The sequence below is a fragment of the Heloderma suspectum genome, chromosome 3 (assembly GCF_057233095.1).
Source record: "Heloderma suspectum isolate Gila_16-S chromosome 3, 16-S_ref, whole genome shotgun sequence".
In the NCBI taxonomy this organism is placed as follows: Eukaryota; Metazoa; Chordata; class Lepidosauria; order Squamata; family Helodermatidae; genus Heloderma; species Heloderma suspectum.
The window spans coordinates 47,564,559-47,578,822 of NC_139460.1; the positions used below are offsets into that span (position 1 = coordinate 47,564,559).

At 47.0% G+C, this 14,264-nt stretch overlaps 1 protein-coding gene across 50 annotated transcripts in view; it reads left to right on the forward strand.

Moving 5' to 3' along the window:
• Nucleotides 1-14,264, forward strand: part of ZBTB20 (zinc finger and BTB domain containing 20) — an 809,278-nt gene that overhangs the window by 639,856 nt on the left and 155,158 nt on the right. For all 50 annotated transcript variants that reach the window (XR_014789034.1, XR_014789033.1, XM_084843086.1 and 47 more), the window contains one exon: nucleotides 1,568-1,692. The gene's annotated coding sequence lies outside the window, so the exon portion shown is untranslated. The remainder of the gene's footprint in view (nucleotides 1-1,567; nucleotides 1,693-14,264) is intronic.

Here is a 14,264-nt window from a genome sequence, read left to right on the forward strand (position 1 = left end):
TACACGTTATATTTTTCAGGCACATCAAAGATGTTTTAAAAACAATGTGTGAAACTGTAAAATGTTTATTTTAGTAAGGTGGAACACAATATCTAGTTTGAATGCAAATTAGAAGGTGCATTGCGATGGTAAACCTGTACCATTATCTTTTGCTTGCATATATTCCTTTTGAAGATTCAGTTGGATATAATGTTTTTTATTCTATTTTATTTTTTCACATAAGCTGTGAATGACTAGTCACTCTTAAAGCACTACTGCTTCATACTCTAGAGTCGGCTCAATTTCATAGACGAACACAGATGTACATAGGGAGAGATGAACATGGACATACATATAGATGATAGAAAAACCTTTTGACATCAAGATATTTCTGTAATTAACAGCAATATTCATTTTTATAGCACCAATTAAGCAATGTCAGAATGTCTGATAAAAATTAACCATTAGAAATATCATTCTGTTTATTGGCATTATTTAGTGCTTTTTAACATTTATATGTAACTGCTAAGAAATTGTTTGTGATTCTGTAGTTCAGTGTCATCAATATGCTTATGACAGGCAGTTCTATGTTTCTTCTTCATCAAATCCAGAAGCAGTGCTGGATTCCCTGAGCAAATAATGTAGTTATACACTGGTGGGGGGCTAACAAATTGAAGCTTAATCCAGACAAGACAGAAATATCTGTAATGAGCCAACCTAGAGCTAGTAGGACTATGATTTTCCCTGTCTTGATAGGGTTATGTTGCCTATGAAAGACAAAGTTGGGTACTTACTGATCCTGCCTTGCTGCAGGATTCCCAGGTACCAGTAGTGGGTAGGAGAGCCTTTTATTGACTGAGACCTGTGAGCTACTTTTAGTACTTCCATCAGATAGGGATTTGGCCCAAGTAATCCATGCTTTATTTCCTCTGTGGATTACCGCAACATGCTCTGCGTGCAACTGCCATTGAAGATAGTTTGGAAGCTGCAGGTGATGCAAAATGCTGTGACTTATGGGGATGAGTATTCCTGTCTTAGCACACCTACAGTGCCTGTGTGCTTCTGGGCCTAGTTCTAAGTCCAGGTGTGGACCTTTAAACTTTTAAAGAGAGCACATCCTGCATACTAGAGAGTTCTTCCTACATCCGGTTTAGCTATGTGCTGTTGGACCTATGGAGAAGGCCCTGCTCTACATCTACCTTTATTTTATTTATTTACTTAAAATTATTTTTGGCCACCTTTAAGGGCAAAACCCTTAAAGGTTTTGCCCTTAAAGGTGGCCAAAACTGAAAGGCGCTAGGCTTTTGCAGTATGGCACCCTTGCTATGGAATGTTCTGCCTGTTGAGGTGAACCAAGCTCCTTCACTACAATTGTTTGGAGCCCAGTAAAAAAATTGCTTTTTCAAAAAGTTTTCCCTGTCAGCTCACTTGTTCTGTCTTAAATATTTTAAAAATTATTTTTAACTGTGGATTTTTTCATTATCTGTTTTATTTTTTACTGTAGGGTTGCCACAATTGTTATTGCTTTGTGAATATGCAGAAGGTGATATATAAGTAGCTAAATGAATGAATGAATTGTGTTTTACAGACGAACAAGCATTTTCACACAACTTTGTTGAAGTTTCATGTTGACCATAAGAGCCAGAAAGCAGATTGCAAATTGTGTGTTCTGAGCACTTGCTCTAAACACGAGGCCGGACCGCTTCTTCCAATGTAAGTTGGCATGAACACATTGGTTATCTTTCCTATACTTTTTTTACATGTTTATTTTGGAGAAGCTTTATTACTGCATAAAGAAGAACATTGATCTACATAGATGAAGATTAGCTGTTACTATATTCACACCCTTGTTTCATGCATTCCTTGTCATTTATTTTTAAGCAGAAATATAGATGTCTTCCTCTAGGATTTCAAAGTAAAATGGGCACAGATAATAATTTTCTACTCAGTGAAGATATTGCCATTTGTCTTTGCTTAAACCTTGAGAAGATCAATTGGCCAACATAGAACCAAGGCCAGTCTTCATTCAGGGAGGCAGGGGGAACCTATTTAAAAATGTGGATTTCATCTTCACACTGTGCCTAAGAATTATGCTATATGTGCAACAGCCTTTAGTGCAGGGGTGGGCAAATGCATGGGGTTCAAGAGCCACTTTCCACTTCAGGACTGCCTATGGCCACCCTCCTGGTGGCATTGTGTTGGCTAAAAAAGATTTATTTATTTATTATAGAATTATAGAATCATAGAATAGTAGGGTTGGAAGGGGCCTACAAGGCCATCGAGTCCAACCGCCTGCTCAATGCAGGAATCCAAGTCAGAGCATCCCTGACAGATGGCTGTCCAGCCTCGTCTTGAAGGCCTCCAGTGTGGGAGAGCCCACCACCTCCCTAGGTAATTGGTTCCATTGTCGTATTGCTCTAACAGTCAGGAAGTTTTTCCTGATGTTCAGCCGGAATCTGGCTTCCTGTAACTTGAGCCCATTATTCCGTGTCCTGCACTCTGGGATGATCAAGAAGAGATCCTGGCCTTATTTATTTATTTATTTATTTATTTACAATAATTATATACCATTCCACATCAAAAGATTTTGGAGCGGTGAACAGCAAAGATAAAAGAATAAAACACCATGTTTAAACAATTAAAACATTTTAAAAAGAAACAAGTTCTGATAAGACCAAATTTAATAAACCATGGCTGATCACTCAAGGAAGGCTTCCCAAAATAACAATGTCTTCAGGAGGCACCAGAAGCAACACAACATTGGTGCCTGCCTGACCTCCAAAGGCAGGGAGTTCCACAGGAACGGGGCCACCACACTGAAGGCTCTTTTCCTGGTGGACTCCAGCAGGTGGACCCCAGCCGGACTCCATGCGGATCCACTAGGAACATGTCCTCTGATGACCTCAGTGACCAGGCAAGTTAGTAAGTAAGAAGGCACTCTCTCAGGTATCCTGGTCCCAAGTTGTTTAGGACAAAAAATCTGTCATCTGCCATAGAACGCAAACTGACACATTCAGCTTGTTTCCCAGCTAAATGTGCCCTTTTTAAGCCTCCATAATATTTTCCACCAGAATACAGCAGCAAACCATGGATTTCTTTGCTGCTGCACCACCACCAAGGGGCCGGGGTCACACCAGAGGATGGGGAGCATATGCGGCCCACAGGCTGTGTATTGCCCAGCTCTGCTTTAGTGCTACACTTTGCAGGAAATAAAGCAATATGTTGGAATACTTGTTCACACATAATGAAATTCCCACCTCCTTATATAGAAAATTGTTGGTGACCCATGTGTAAATTTTACAGTTCGACTATCACACATGGGAGTATTGTATTGCATGGGCTGGCTTCCCAGATGTACACTGAGGAGGGGGTTGGACTCAGTGGTCTTATAGGCCCCTTCCAACCCTACTATTCTATGATTCTATGTACAAAACAATATATATGCGTGCAGTGACATTTTTACATCAATTCGTCAAAACCTGGGGCCTTATTTTTTTCTCATAGTAGAGGCTAGGACTCCAGTTCACAGCAACCAAAGACACACATGGGCTGGAGTGTTGGGCTGTGGGAGTTCCATTACCCCTATACACACATGGATCAATCTTGGATTAGGAGAAGACAGAATTTGCAGTGGTAGCTACAATACCTAGGCTTGCAAAATCCAAGCTGTATTTAGTTTGCGTGTGTGTGTGTGTGTGAGAGAGAGAGAGAGAGAATTAGTAACATCTGAGCACTAACAATCTTTAACTTCATGAGCTATCATGTATGAAAACATGCAAATCTTGCTGTTCTGTAAGCAGTGACCTTTTTAACAAGAAATTATATAAACCTCTTTTATATTTGAAAGGTATCACATGTCATTCCTCCTCCCAACACTAGACTGTTCATCTTCCTTTTTTCTAAAGAAGTGAAAATGCTTTTTTTTTCTCTTGGATTCTCCACCATCACCACCCCCGCAAAAAAACCTCTTTTGTAGAATTACTTTTCTACAGCGAAACTACTTTGTATTACTCTCCTATAGTGATCATGCTACTGTTCCATGCATAGTCTTCATTTAATGCAAAGAGAGGTTCCCCCATTGTACCACCCAAAACAATAATCTGTGCAAACCCCATAGAATCATAGAGTTGGAACAGGCTTGTAGGACATCTAATACAACTCCCTGTTCAATATAGGAAATCCAGAACTAGAGCATCCCCAGCTGTTGGCTGTCTAGCCTCTGCTTGAAGACCTTCAGCAAGGGATTGCCCACCACTCCTTTAGGTAATTGGTTCCATTGTCGAACTGTTCTTACTGTCAATAAATTTCTTCTATTGTCTAACCAAAATCTACCCTCCTATAACTTAAGCATATTTTATCTAGTCCTGCATTCTGGGGCTGCAAAGTCCTTCAAGTATTTGAAGAGTACTAGTATGTCCCTTCTCAGCCTTCTCTTCTTCAGGCTAAATCCAGTTACTTCAACCTTACTTCCTCTTACCTGTTCAAATTCGTCTGTATCCTTCTTAGTGCAGTGCCCGGAACTGGACACAGTACTCCAGATGAGGGTTGCTTCCAGATGGAGGGCTCCTGGCACTGCCAATCATTGCTCTTCTACTTAAGCTGAAAGCAGAATTCCTATGACTGTCCACACTTCAGGGGTCTAGTGCATCTCACTATGTTTTGGTGTGTGCATCTCACTATGTTTTGTCCCCATTGTGAGCGCAATATACCCAAGTGGACAATGTTGTTACCTCTCCTTTCCCAATCCCTCATGGTTATCACAAACTCCTTCTCCCAGCATTTTGAAGTGGGTGCTTCTCAGCACCTGTCAAGGGCTCCTTGGAGGCCTCTCTCAGTCTAATCCAGTAGCCAAGTCCAGACACAGACAAAGGGATTCTTTTCAAAGCTTTATTCTTCTTTTACAACTTAACAACTCTACTATTAGCAACTAGATATGAGCAGCAGAGTACCTATGCCCTAAGTTGGAACAGTTGGTCCCCGTTTGAAGGAGAATCACTGGCAGACCCTGAACTTATGGGCTAGGGAGAGTCCCTCCCCTTTTCCCTTGGATCCTCTGGGCGCAACCGTTGTTTGCGCACCAACCGGGCACTACGCCTCCTTTCCGCGCCCTCCATTTGGCACTGCTCCCTGTGTCGGCGTCGCGCATCCAGCAAATCTGCTTCCCGCGCTCTCTCACTACCGGGACTGCTATCTATCCTAGGAATGCCGGTGGGAGGAATCCCTGCCAGCTGTTGGCCCTGGGAAGGATGAGCGTGCTCCTCTCCCAGGAGCGGCTACTCTTTCTCAGAATCAGAACTACTCTGGGATTCTATGGGCTTAGTGTCCACCCTGACATCATCCCCGCTCCTATGAGGCCCCCCCTCGTGCTCCTCCCCTGGGGCCCCGGGTTTGTGAGGAACTGCTGGTGGAAGCGCCTCAGCAGCAATGGAGCATGCACATTTTCCACAGGTTCCCAGGATCGCTCATCAGGCCCGTACCCCTTCCAGTCCACCAGATATTGCAAGTGGCGCGAGAAAGGCAGGAGTCCAGAATCTCCGCGACCTCAAATCCTCCTCCCCCTCCACCAGCACTGGCGGCGGGAGGAGCCGACTGAGCGATGAGGGTCGCCAGAAACCAGGGGGGACAGCAAGGACCGATGAAAAACAGGCTGGATCTTCATGGAGGGGGAGAGAGCCAGGCGAAAAGCAACAGGGTTAATCTGGGCCGTAATCTGGAAAGGCCCTGTGCGGCGGGCGCGAGCTTCCTTGCGGGTGAGTGAGAGGGGAGGTATTGGGTGGACAACCAAACCCAGTCCCCCGGTTGCAGAGACGGACCCGGCTGGCACTGCCGATCCACAGAGGCCTTGTAGGCTGTCTTGGCTTGCTCGAGGGAGTCCCTTAAGAGGTGGTGTACCACTCTCAACTCCTCTAAAAAGTCATGGGGCACTGGCACTGAAGAGGGAGCTAGGGTGGATGGGAAAGCCTTGGGGTGGTAACTAAAATTGGCAAAAAATGGAGTTTGGCGGGTGGAAGGATGGCAGGCATTGCTATAAGCAAATTCTGCGAGAGGCAGCAAGGAAAACCAGTCATCTTGCTGGTTATTGACATAACAGCGCAAATACTGCTCCAGAGTCATATTGATGCGCTCGGTCTGACCGTCCGTCTGTGGATGGTGGGCGGAGGAAAGATGGAGCGTCACATGGAGCAACGCAAGTAGCTCCCTCCAGAAATGGGCAGTGAATTGGGCCTCCCTATCCGAAATGAGACCCTCAGGCCATCCATGGAGCCGGAAAACATGCACCAAGAACAGCTCTGCCGTCTCCCTGGCTGTGGGCAACCCAGAGCAGGGGATGAAATGGGCCATCTTAGAAAACAAATCCACCACCACCAGAATGGTGGTCTTACCATGTGAGCGAGGCAAGTCAGTGATGAAGTCAAGGGAGAGCAGTTTCCAAGGTCCTGAGGGGGTAGGCAGGGGGTGAAGCAAGCCTGAGGGGGCCTTCGCCCGCTGGCAGGTTGGGCAGCAGGCGACATAGGACTTGACATCCTGACACACATGAGGCCACCAAAAACCCCTTGTCACTCTATGCAGGGTCTTGGCGACACCAAAATGCCCAGCTGTGGGGGAGTTGTGGCACTGATGGAGGACCTTCTCGCAGAGGGGTCTAGAAGGCACATAGACCCCGCCGGAATGGTAAAGCAGGCCACCTCGCAAAGAGAAGGGGGTAGAGTGGGGGGGCGGAGGCTAGCCTCAATTCCTCCACTTTTGTGCGGACAAAAGCATCCTGAACCTGTGCAGAGAGAAGGAGCTCCTCCCAAGAATGAGGCACCGCAGCTGCCGCCAGGCCTTGGGGGGGAAGAATCAGAGGGGGGGGATTTTCCTCCCTGGCTGGAGGTCAGGCTTACGAGAAAGAGCATCCGCTTGTAGGTTGTTGGAGGCCTTCACATGGCAAATCTTAAGGTGGAACCGAGAAAAAAAAAGCAACCACCTAATCTGCCTCTGATTTAAGGCACGGGCTGTCTGAAGATGTTCCAGGTTGTGATGGTCAGTTCTAACCTCGACTGGGTGCTGTGCCCCCTCCAGGAGATGATGCCAGGTCTCCAAAGCGGACATGATGGCCAAGAGTTCCTTCTCCCAAATGGTATAATTTCTCTCAGACATGTTCAGCTTCCTGGAGTGGTAGGCACAGGGTTGCAACCCACTGCCCTCCCAATCTGGCTGAAAGAGCACCGCCCCCACCGCAAAGTCAGAGGCATCAGTTTGCACTACAAAAGGCTTCCTGGGGTCGGGATGTAACAGGATCGGCTCAGAACTGAAAAGCCTCTTAAGTTCCTCGAAAGCCTGTTGGGCCGATGCCGTCCAATGAAAAGGAGATTTCTTGCCCTTAAGGAGGTCCGTGAGAGGAGAAGTCAGCCGAGCAAAGCTGGGCAGGAACTTTCTGTAAAAATTAGCAAAGCCTAGAAAACGTTGCAAGTCCTTCTTGGTGGATGGAGCCTGCCAGGAGAGGACAGCCTGGACCTTTGCAGGATCCATCCTGATACCATCAGCTGAGAATGTAGCCAAGAAAGTCCAAAGAGGTTAGATCAAATGCACATTTCTCCAGCTTGGCATAAAGATGGTTCTTGCTGAGGCGCTGGAGGATGGCAGAGACATGACACTGATGGGCATGGGGGTCCTCAGAAAATATAAGTAAATCATTGAGATACACAATGAGGAAAGTGTCCAAATAGTCCCGGAAGATGGCATTCATAAAATGCGAAAATGGGGGGGGCGCAGGCGAGCCCAAACGGCATCACTAGGTATTCATATCCTCTGCACCGGGTCCCGAAAGAGGTCTTCCACTCATCCCCCTCCCGGATGCGAATGAGATTGTATGCGCTACGCAGGTCCAACTTTGTGAAAATCTTGGCTCACCCCAGGCGCTCCAGCATCTCAGGTATGAGGGGAAGGGGCTACTTGTCAGGGATGGAGGCCGAATTTAAACTTCTGAAATCATGCACTGGGCTGAGTTCTCCAGATCGCTTGGTCACAAAGAAGGTAGGAGCACAGGCAGGGGAGGAAGACGGGCGAATGAAGCCGCATTTGAGATTCTTGTCCAAAAACTCCCACAGAGCTCGAAGTTCCGGCTCCGACATCAAATACAGCCAGCCAGCGGGGATGGTTGCCCCCAGAATGAGGTTAATGGCACAGTCAAAAGGGCAGTGGGGGAGAAGCCAGTCAGCCTCCTTCTTGTCAAACACATCCCGAAAAGCCGCATACTTCTCTGGGAGGATGACGGTAGCTGAAGGACTGCCAGAAGCAGACAAGGAGCGGGAGGAAAGTGTTAAGGCCTAGGCTGGGACTGGTGCCTCTTCCGGGAGGCAGTGCTCATGGCAGTAGGGAGACGCAAACTCCACTTGCTGAAGCCCCCAAGAAATCTGAGGGTTGTGCTTAGAGAGCCAGGAAACACCCAGCACGATTGGGTATAGGGGAACCTTGGCTAAGTGAAATTGAATCTGCTCAACGTTGTGACTGGGCGCGCAGAGTGAGCGGAACTGTAATACGGGTCACCGCGCCCAAAGAGGGAGGACGCCCATCGATGGTCTCTGCTGCCAAGGGGGCAGGAAGGGGCAGGGTAGGAATCTTGTGGAAGAGGGTGAAGGTTTCATCCATGAAACTGGTCGTAGCCCCAGAGTCCACTAAAGCTAGGGCCTCCACCCCAGCCCACTGGGAGGAGCGGAGGTGAACATGCAACAGCAGATGGGAGGGGGGTTGGGGAAGGCACCCACCCGGTGGGGAACTGACCCCCACACTGGAGGCCCCCAACAGGCTTGGGGGGCAGTCTAGTCAGGCCTGGGGACAAGGAGGAGGAGGAGGGGGAGCTGCGGCTCTAACTCGGCAGGTCTTGGTGAAATGCCCCAGCTTTCCACATCGAAAACATCAGTGCTCAGCTCGCCAACGCTCAAGCTCCTCTGGCAGCAGTGGGGCTCGGGTAGCTCCCAGCTGCATCGGGGTCTCCTCCACCCCCACCGCCGGAGCGGGGGTTGGGGGAGGGGGCAGGAAACATGGAGGAATGGGAGGAGGGAAATCCCGGCCCCCGGCGCCCTGCTGGGTCTGCTGGTGCCCCTCCAGCCGACCATCTAAATGAAGGCAGGTCTGGATGAGGTCCTCCAAAATAGGCGGGCTGGGTGTGCGCGCCAACCCATCCAAGATCTCATCATTCAAACCGTCCAAAAACTGTGCCACTAGCGTGGCATCATTCCACTGTAAATCCTGCATCAGCAAGCGAAAAGTTGTAGCGTAGCTGGAAACTGAGTCCTTGCCCTGCCTGAGGCGAATCTCCCGAGAAGCCATCTGCGTGCGCAGGGGGTCACCGAAAAAATGGGCCATCGGTGTCATGAAACCTTGATAGTCCCCGAGCAGGGGGTCATATGCGAGAAGGAGACCCGAAGCCCATCTAGCTGCCATTCCTGAAAGTAGGTTAATGATGAAACCCACACGAACCTGTTTCATCTGGAAATCCTGAGGCCAAAGGTGCATGTACAGCTCTGATTGGGCCCTGAAAATCTGAAAAAGTCCTTTCTCGCCAGAAAACTTCTCTGGCAAAGCCACCGGGCACTTGCGGCGGGGGGGAATCGGAGGTGGAGGGGATTGAACCGCAGCTTGTAGATTCTGCATGGCAGCCGTCAGTTGAGCCATCTGACCAAGGAGCAGCTGGTTCTCTTGCACTAGAGCTTGCACCGCCGGGTCCCCGGCACCCTCCATACGGCAATAGGAGAAGAGAGAGAGGGAAAAAAAAGAGGAATGGGGACCAAGCTGTCAAGGGCTCCTTGGAGGCCTCTCTCAGTCTAACCCAGTAGCCAAGTCCAGACACAGACAAAGGGATTCTTTTCAAAGCTTTATTCTTCTTTTACAACTTAACAACTCTACTGTTAGCAACTAGATATGAGCAGCAGAGTACCTATGCCCTAAGTTGGAACAGTTGGTTCCCGTTTGAAGGAGAATCACTGGCAGACCCTGAACTTATAGGCTAGGAAGAGTCCCTCCCCTTTTCCCTTGGATCCCCTGGGCAGAACCGTTGTTTGCGCACCAACCGGGCACTACGCCTCCTTTCCGCGCCCTCCATCTGGCGCCGCTCCCTGTGTTGGCGTCGCGCATCCAGCAAATCTGCTTCCCGCGCTCTCTCACTACCGGGACTGCTATCTATGCTAGGAATGCCGGTGGGAGGAATCCCTGCCAGCTGTTGGCCCTAGGAAGGATGCGCGTGCTCCTCTCCCAGGAGCGGCTGCTCTTCCTCAGAATCAGAACTACTCTGGGATTCTATGGGCTTAGTGTCCACCCTGACATAGGGATGGATGAAAGGGACTTACCTTGTCCCACAGCTTGCTTCGCGGTGGGGGGGAGGCGCTTCGCTTCTCCCCCCGAAGTTCAGGCGAGGGGGGGGAGGCGCCCCATCCCTCGCCGCCGAAATTCAGGCCGGGGAGGAGTGCCCTGTCTACCCGGCCGCAGGGAAAAAAAAAAAGGAAAGTAAAAAAAAAAAAACACCCGTGATAGGCTACGTAACGATTTACGTAGCCTATCATGGCTAGATTTCCAAAGTCAGCCGTGATAGGCTATGTAAATCGTCACGTAGCCTATCACAGGTGACTTCGGGGAAAAAAAAAAAAGCAAGTACGCAAATGGCGGCGCCCATGGGGCGCCGCCATTTGCGTTCCTTAGTTTGGCATGTCTAGTCTACATAAAGATTTATGTAGACTACGGCGAAAATAAGGGAACGTTATTTGCGTTGCCCTTATTTTCGCTGTAGTCTACGTAAATCTTTACGTAGACTAGACGTGCCAAACTAAGGAACGCAAATGGCGGCGCCCCATGGGCACCGCCATTTGCGTACGCGCTTTTTTTTTTTCCAAAGTCACCCGTGAAAGGCTACGTGACGATTTACGTAGCCTATCATGGCTGACTTTGGGAATCTAGCCATGATAGGCTACGTAAATCGTTACGTAGCCTATCACGGGTGTGTTTTGTTTTGTTTTTTTACTTTCCTTTTTTATTTTGCAATGGCGGCGGCGGCAGCCGGTCAGAAGACCAGCCGCCGCCCCTGCCGAAATGCCGCCGAAACGCTGCCGGGACCTGCCGCCAAGAGAGACATTCGCATGAGGTAAGTCCCATCCCGGGCGGGGGGGCGGGGGGCCGGCGGAGAATTTCTCCACCAATTTCGGGGGGCCGAATGCGTTGGCATTCGGCCTCCCGGAGATTCGTGGAGAAATTCTCCACCATCCCTACCCTGACAGCACCATTTTAGCATCCTGTTTTGTGCGTGAGTGTTTTTTTAAAAAAGTAGCGTCTGCAGCACAGGACAAGTGGATTGCAGTCCTACTTCTGAATAAACATGCTTGCAGTGAGGCTATAAACCTTGCCTTTTTCTGGGCAGTTTCACAACAGGGCAAGGAAATTACCCCCACTTGCTTTTTCTAGTAATTTGCTTAATTTTTCTGGTCCTTTCCACAAACAAGCTAGGAAAACTGCCTAGTTGTTTTCTCTACTCAGTTTCAAACTTGCCTTGAGTTTGGTCCATATATAACATGTCTGATCATTTTAGGATTGCTGATGTTTGGAGTGGGCCACAAGTTCATCCTGTTAACCATGGTCTTGCATTATATCTGCACCATCATTAATCAGGATTAACTTTTAACCAGGGTTTGTAATTGGAGCAGGAGTGCATGAGACTGCAGTTTGCTCCCAATCTATTAATTATGGGTAAGAGATTGTCACCATTATGTTGTACCAAGCCAGTACAAACGCTTCGTGATATTTTATCTTTAACATTACAACATTAGATAGCTTAGCACTCCCCCCCCCCTTGTAATTAGATATAGGAACTGTATTTTCAGGGATGTCCCTCGTTTTAAAATAGAATAGTGCTTAAGTACCACATTTTTAAAAAATGTGATCCAGCAAACTTGCCTTATTTCCTCTAGACCACTTTGTGGACTGCTGTTATGCTCAGTATAACTGACAAAAATACAAAAGAATTGGAAGACTGGAAGGGCTCTAGGTCGGTGTTTTGAAATGGAGCATGGCATATTAGCCTTATTTATTTATAATATTTATGAGTCGCCTCTCTGCCAAAGCACCCAAGCCGACTTACGGCTATAATGCAAATACAAAATAAAGCCAAACAAGAAAGAGATCTGGGCTGGGTTACATGCATCTATTAGGAAGCACACTACTTGAGAAATACCAGATGCATTCATTGTTGATAGTTCATAAACTATCTGACTCTGATCCAGCCACCTAAATTTCATAGTTGCTAAAACTTAATTTAGGAGAAAAAAATAAGATCACAAGCTGTATACTTTAACTTGTATTGCTCAGGCCAGGCCAGAAAGGAATAATTATTCATAATTGCATTGACAAGAGTGGTAGTTGGGTTGGAAAGCATTGAGTTGACAAATACAGCAAGTAGGAGGCATTTTGGGGGGTGGGGAAGCAAGATGCCTTTTGCCAAGTAAAAAATAAAAGAAATAATAATGAAAAACGTGGATAGTTGGAAGAAGTTTAAGTTACACAGTAATACCATCGGAGAGGGGCTGTGTCTTCTATGAGGCACTGACCTTGTTTTTCATTTCAAATTATTGCCTTGGCTCTATTGATAATAATTTAATAAATCTTTGGCTATATCAAAGTAACAGCACTGTCCTGAAAACATAGAAGTTTTGCATTTATCCATCTATCTATATGAATGCACTTGCTGCTACTGGTGTTTCTGGTAGGTGGCTGAATCATCCTGATGGCATTCAACAGGAACCAGCTGCTGAGAATATTAAAATGCAAGCATTTATTCCTCTAGAGAGACAGTAACATCTGCAAAGTTTTCCTGTCTTGATAATCCCGCAGAGCATTCTCTAGTAGTTTTAACTTTTCTTTCTTTTTCTTTATGCATTTCCTTTGGAATATTTTTTGCCTTCAGGATATGCAAAGGGGACTGTTAGACTTATGTACACAACTGTTCCTAAGATTAAAAATAAAACTGTTTTAGAAAGAGTTGGAAGTTCAAGTCCATAAGGTATGTTATTGGTATAGAAAGGAAAATGTGTTCTTCCCTGTTATCAGAGTCATTTTTGCCATTGATTAGTAGGACATGTGGTGATGAAGGAAGGAAGGAATGGGCTATAAAAGATGCTTCTGGAGATTCTGTTTCATGTATATTTTAAACCATTATAATAAAAGATCTACTAAAAAAAAACCTAAATCAGATTCATGTGCCTCCTCCTAATCTTAAAGGCCTGTGTAGTTCTGACATATCTAGTCCTTTACTTATTCAACCCTGTCTTCTCTCACAGCCTACATTCATTAATTCAAACTATTCTCCTAGACCGTGTTTCCACAACAACGGAAGCAGAAGCAAATGGGGGAGTACCGGATTTTTTAAAAGGAATCAGCTTTGCTGTGTTTTGGTCCACGCAGGGCTCCACGAGCAAGTGCTCCACACCAATAACAATCGCTTCACAGAACATACTTCCTGGTAGGGGTGGGGGTGAACATCATCTGACTGCCAGGGACTGCTCAACCAATAAGAGAGGCTCCCCCCCTTTCTACTTTCTCCTGAAACTCCAGATGTATCTATATTTCAGGAGCAAGCCTCACTGAGCACAATGGGAATTACTTCTGAGTAGACACACATATGCTTGTGCTGGGAAAGAGAGGGGAAGGACACAGGGATGGGAAACCAGCCCCCTTTCTAACCACAGGACCTCTATAAAGAAGGTGTGAAGTAGTTACTTCCTAAGGTAATAAACCAAGCCAAGAGAATCTCAAGTTTTGAAAATTGCTTTACAGGCTTCAGGGAATCAGTGCTTTAAACTCTGTATTCAATTCAGGGGGATCTCTGTAAATTCTCATGTGGGCATTCAGAAGGCAAGCTTCATTCAGCACAATGAGAGTTACTTCAGGGGAGACACTAATGGGTTTGTTGTGAGAAAGAGAGCAGTGAACACAAAGACGGGAAACCAGCCCCCATTATGTTACGCAGGATCTCTATAACCAGGGGTCAAAGTAATTACTTCCTAAGGCAATAAACCAAACAATGGAGAGACAAAGCCTTGAGATTGTACTTTACAGCACTTAGGGAATTTGGACTTTAAACTGTGCCATTTCAATTGAGGGGGTTCTCTGTAAATTCTGATGTGGGCATTCAGGGGAGAGGCCTCATTGACCACAATGGGAGTTGCTTCTGAGTAGACATTAATTGGTTTGTTCAGGGACCAGAAACACACTGGAAACACCCCTTGACCGGGGTCACAGTGAAAGGACACCCCTAGGCAGGG